Raw genomic sequence first — 6,544 nt, 5'->3', positions numbered from 1 at the left:
TGTGTGTGTGTGTGTGTGTGTGTGTGTGTGTGTGTGTGTGTGTGTGTGTGTGTTTATGTTGTAAGGGCTACTGCTCTTTGGTGGACCATGAGGTCTAAATTGACAGACCACATGGTTACTGCAGAAGCTCCCTTTTTAATTCCATCACTTGTGGGACAATGTCAGAATGTTTACTGCAAAAAGGAAAAATGATTGTGTCATTCACATAATAATAAACTATACAGCTAATGTATTTGTGTATGCCTCTGTGATCTAAATGAAATAATTTCAGATTTGAAAATAATAAAATTGCTTTGAATCTGTCGTGATTTGCAGATTATCTTTCTGTATCATGAACACATTAAGGATAAATAGGCAAATTAACATATTAATGACAAGTAATAGTAATGCCCATGTGATGAAATATTARTAATTTTCCTGCAAAGGAAGCACTTGGCATTAAATCCAGCATGCCTTTATTAAACCATTCTCCATTTATTTCAACTTTCACTTACCTACTTAAAGAAACAGTTATTGGTGTATCACAATAACATGCTTTATTGCCTTTTCATATCTTCTGTACCATTATGTAAGTGCATATTATTCAATTGAATCTAGTTTATAAATCCAAAAGCAGATCAGTCACTGAATCTAAACACTAACTTCCAATGGAGATGCCAGTTAATCTAGTCTTTCTCTGTTTGACACTAAATCCTTAATTATTTTTTTACTATTGCAACATTTTAACTTTTAACTAAAAAATTCAAAATAAAACAAAATAAACAGAAAAAAAAGACAAACAAAAAACTAAACCTTGATGTTAAAACTCTGCAGATTAGGAATTCATAAGTCTGTTACATTAAAATATTTTGACTTTTTCCCTTCAAATGTACAATTTTCTCCTTACTCAGTTAAATCATAACGTATTTGATAGCGAGCAATGATTCATTTACCCAATGGACGTGCAACGGGTCTCTGCTTTCATTTCAAAGTCAATCAGCTCATATACAGTAGGCTAAAAGTCTAATGTTTCAAATAGCAGTCCACAAACTGAGTAACAACACAGTGTCCATGTGCACATTTACATGACTTACACATTTACATAACAGCAATAGCAAATCCAAGTAAAAAGAAAATCAATCAACCAGCTGCTACCTGCTACACCATATGAGAAAGGAATCAATTTATTAGCTGTATTTACAAAGAAAATCAATCATTTTAGTTATTTTGAGAATTACTGTCAGAATTTGTTCTAATCCTTTTGATCTTTTCAACACTCAGCCCCATCTACAAAAATGCTACAGCAAAACGCTTCCATTTTCTTCAGGTCTGGTCATGTCATAAAGCTTTTTTTCTTTCCACGTCTACCTCTTAAATCTCGTCCAGCATTACATTTCTTTTTAAACCTCAAGCTGTCATTCACATGTTCTCACTGTCAATCATCATGATATAGAGCATGTCAAAGCGGAGAAAACTTCTTTGGGTCTGCTTTGTTTGATGCTCAAATTTGCTGATCTGTGAACAATCAGAATGTACGGGCTCTTTCCACAGAGACAAGCCAATTACCTTCTTTAACAGTGCCTGTCATTTGTCCTACAGTGAATCAGGCTCTAAAGTAGGCACCTCTCCTCTCAAGTCTGACCTGCAGGGGTCTGGCATCAGGCAAGGTCACCCCTGTACACACTCTGATGTGGTATCATCTGGGATGAAGGGAAGCATGAGAAGCACTTTGAACTTTTTCCCATCATCGAACAGCCCTCACAACTGATCTGGACAATGTGCTGGCGTTCACTATCGGGGTATGTTTTCTGTTATCGAGCATTGCATCAGTGCTGGATGACCCTTAGACAAGACTTTACTTTAGTGATATAATGAGCATCTAAAACAGTGCAAGGCCATATAAATAAAAAAATAGCACAGTGGCAGAAAAAGACAGAAATCATTCTGTTGTGTCTTTATTGAATCCAGATCTTCAAATCACTTTTCCTTCATGTTCCAAACTATTGTATTTCCTAAAAAGATTCTAAAACGCAATGGACAGGCCTCTTTGTGAGTAATATGTTTCCAATCCAGTGTTTTCAATTGGACCACCTTTTTGAAACCACAKTTTGATGAAATTGTGGTTGAATTATTAAGGAGAGGAAGAAAAATAGTACTGTAACATCTCTAAAACACTGTTCTGCGCTGCACAGGATTGCCCACGAAGGCATTGCTGAGAACAGTAAACACCATTTTTCAATCAGGCCTGGAACTGTCCTCAGCATTGTTCTGCCTCTGTGAAGACAAGCTTGTTTTTTGAGTTTTATTTGTACTGATGAGCATATGGGACGAGTATGTGCCTCTCTCTGCTGGCTAACCTCTAATACTTAGCCCAAGGAAGCTGTGATTTGTCAGTACCATAAAGCAGATTGCTGCCCAGTGGTTCCAATTAACATCAAAGAAAGCTATGCAGCCAGTAATAGCTATAGCAAAAGTTGAAATGTATTATTAGGTTGTGTGCTAAAGTCACCCACACAATTATGTTCTTGTTCAGACGACTGTTTTCTTATTATCACTGACTTATTCCATTCTGCACACCACTGTTATGTGTTTGAAGCAACCCGCTGCAATCCTGCACAGTCTGTGGCAACAGGTTAACCTGTAGTACTTAGTGACTCGACAATTTCAGGGCATAAAAACGTGGATCCACAATAAGGATGAAGGAGGCTGATATTTTWAYAATTCTTTTAAGCAGCTGTTARGCTCCAGTAAAAGTAACCAATTTACTGATTGCCCAGTGAGTTGAATTAATGTCGAATGCAGGCATTTATGCTTCTGCTCATGTGTTTGTGTGTGTGCGGGCGGGTATTCCTTACTATGTGGGGACAGTTTTTGGYATACACCCTTACTTGTGCCRACCAATATGGGAAATGCTCTTGGTGGGTCAGGGGTTTGTTTTAGGACTAAGGTGTGAATTRAGTTTAGGTAAGATTTAGGGTCAGGTATGTAGGCTACCTGTGAGGTTAGGTTTTGGGTAAAGGATCAGGGTTAGGCTGTGGAAATTAATGGAAGTCAATGCAATGTCCYTATGAAGCTAGGTGTACTAGACTTTGTGTATGCTTGTWTTTGTTATMTTTTCCAGTAGACACACYTRCCTTGTAAAAGACCAGTAGWCCTTAAGGCTGGCCCTAATRTGGTGGAGCTCAATTTTKGGGTTGGGGKTTAGGTTTAGGGCTAAGGTGTRAATTGAGGCATGGTTAGGTTTAGAGGTCAGGCCATAAGTTAATAAAATGAAAGTCAATGAATGGTCATAATAAAGATGGGAATACAAACTTGTGTGTACGTGTTCGTACAGTATCTGTCTATTACCAAAATATCTCATGAACCACTGCACAAATTTTACAGAAACTTGCAGAAAGTGGTGTACATCTACAACTAAGCGCCTTCTGGAGTCAGTCTTATTCAAGATGGCCTGCCACATGAAATGACTATAATTAAGTCAATTGTGCAGAAAGACTTGTTGTAGTTGCTCGGAGCCATTCTCTTCTCAAMATTTGAYGATTTTAGTCTAGCATTTTTACATGAAACATAACTTTTGCAACTTTGAGTCCAGTGTCCTGAGTTTGAGTTTTGAGAGTAGCATCTGCTTCTCTMAAATCAGGCCAACAGAACTTATTCCATAACTGCAAAAATATAGAGCCTAAAATAAGATGATTTCAGCCACAATAAAAGCAGTGCTGGGACCCAATTAAAACTTCTGCAACCTCATTGCCTGGTCTCAAAGCACACAGAGGAGCTTGTAAAATGGTTGAAGAAGTGCATATACCATTCATCACATGTTGATTAAGCTTTAATAAATGATCAYATAGCACCGATGGGAAGAGGCCTTTGGTTTGCAAACAGAAAGAGCAGGCAGCCTCACTGTAAGATGTGGTATACCTCGCTGCCTGGGATCACTTCCAGAGGAAGCGCTTTACTGTAGCTGTGATTTGAAAACCATGATCAGGGAGCACTTTTATAAGAAACCCATTAAAAGTGAGGTTTTGACATACAAAGGAGTCCCTGTTTAAATCACACGCACATTGTAAGGTTGAAAGACATCATTAAAAATTCTATGTAAGGGTTTCCCTATGCGTGCGTCCTTCTTCCAGAGGGAAGCTATTGTTTTTCTACAGATGAAGATATAAACATTTTCTCTGAAAAAGCACGTTCAGTATAGCTGTAGGTAGACATCCAGTGAATATTTCAGAAACCTTTGTTTGGTTCAGTGTTACCTGACATATTTTGTTTACAAACAAGCAGAGCTGATCCTATTGTTTAAAACTATTTTTAAGGCAAGGTTTCTGTGTGGTGTGTTGTGCTTAGAATATGATTTGATTTGATTTTGATTTATTTATTTAACAGGAAACAATTATCAAAAATCAAGCCTGACTCAGCGTAATTGCTGTTTTACAGCAGATGATGATATGTATGGGGATTACTCGCAGCTACTACCACTCCAAACTTTAGCTCAATATCTCCATAACTGGCTGAGTTATTATTGTTTATGTGTTTCCCAAGGTCAGTTGGCAGTGGTGGCCATCTTGAATTAGTCCAAAAGTTAATCAGCTGTACATAGACACATAAGGGCTTTTGAAAGTTTATAGAATCCATTCATTGGTTCATGTTATATATACAGTATATTACTAATAAGCAAAGTTGTTTCCAATCGTTAGGCAACATTTTAAAAACTGATATTTTTGATCAGTTAATACTTCAAGTATTAGTTGGAGATGGGTTTTAGCTACTTCCACACCAAATTTGAGTTCAATACAGTACAATTTACTGAAAAATTATCATTTTTGTATATGCTAAGGTTGACCTTTTGAATGGGATTGACTCAAAAATGATTACACTTATTATTAGTTTCTCAGAGTTTGATTAAAATTTGTCAAATGGTTTGTAAAATATTTTGCCAATGACACATTCAAATGAACACAGACTTGGGCAGAAATATTGCCTCGTATTTTTGGACTTTGGTGGCAAAATTTGCTTATTTGTTTAAATCTTTCCTATAAATATAATGTAATATGGATATATAGTCATATAAAATATGACTACATATCTAAAATATGATGATCTGTAAAAACACTGCACAAACTAATGAAACAAGTGTCTGTGACTAGGTCCAGCTGATGTGGACACAGTGTCACCCTGTTCTTCCACTTGATCTTGAGTGTGTTTATAAGTTGCCAGCCCTTCTCATAGGCGCTCGTATTACCCCTGAGTTAAAAGAGGCCTGCAGATCAAACAAAGCCAGAGCCAACAATGGCTAATATGGCATTAATACGATATGTAAGAGTTAAACAAAAACTGAGAAACTTCTCTTTGATGAGGACTGTTTTGCATTAGAGACGTTTTATTGGGGCTTTTCCGCTCTTTTAATGTGCATGTTTTCCTCCTGAGTCAGTGTGACCAGGTTTAAGTCTCCTTCTCCGACTGGTCTCATTCAGTAGAAGACGTACATACAGTCCACATATGACAGTTGTTACCACACACTGACAGCATGCAATATAACCCTAACCCCAGTACTAAAAGATTAAAAAGCATTTGGGGTTTTCTGAAGTTGTTGTTGTGTTCATATGTTGTATTATCACCCACAAACAAAGGTAGAGCAGAGTGCATGCGTGTGTGTGTGTGTGTGTGTGTGTGCGTGTGTGTGTGTGTGTGTGTGTGTGCGCGCGCGCACGCAAGTGGGTGGAACTGATCATTCCTACTCAAGATGGCCACCACAGCTAAGTAACCTTAACAAACATGAAAATGGCAGACTCAGCCATACAGATACTGAGCTAAACTTTGGTATGGTAGTAAATGAGACTCATCTCCAGTAGATACACTGAGTGTCGAGAAAAGCTCAGAAAACTTTAAACATGTATTAAAGGGGACATTTATGCAAAATCCATGTTTTTAGCCATTAAATACATTTTGTTGTTCACTTAGGAGTGCAAACAAGTTGTCTCTCCCAGTGCTGCAAATATACAGTATATTTATATTCATTTTGGGGTCATATTTTTCAATCCATTCAGTTTTCTCTATTTTTTTATTATGCTTTCTGAGCTATTAAGTCACAGAAATTGTGACAGAATTGCCAAATAAGACCTGAACTTACCAACTACAATTTCTTCATCTTCATTGTCCTCTCGCTCTGGGTCAGCCTCCGGCTCCAACATGTAAGGCTGGAGGGAAAAGTCTTCCCTTGTTGACGTTTTTTAATTAATTTGTAAATAAAGTGTTTGTGCTGCTACAGTTGTAAAGCCCTCTATAAAGACTAGAATGGACTGCTATGGAAACTGGAGGGTGAAGGTGTGAAGTGCTTCATTTTGGTTGCAAGAGACAGCTTCAAAACGAGTTGCTTTGAGAAACACATGAGAAAAGGGGAGTGGCTTGTGGAGTTACCATTAGGAGGAATTCAGACCAAAGTATAAAGTAGCTGTTCCACTTTGCATAGACCCCAAMTGAATGATTTAAATGTGAAAAAGAAGGATTAAGAAGCCTGACATGTCTCCTTTAAACAATCAGTGGGTGTACATCAACAAATGGTCAAAGG

The sequence above is a fragment of the Austrofundulus limnaeus genome, unplaced genomic scaffold, assembly GCF_001266775.1.
Source record: "Austrofundulus limnaeus strain Quisiro unplaced genomic scaffold, Austrofundulus_limnaeus-1.0 Scaffold46, whole genome shotgun sequence".
In the NCBI taxonomy this organism is placed as follows: Eukaryota; Metazoa; Chordata; class Actinopteri; order Cyprinodontiformes; family Rivulidae; genus Austrofundulus; species Austrofundulus limnaeus.
The sequence above is the reverse complement of the archived record's forward strand: the minus strand, read 5'-3'. Positions refer to the sequence as shown.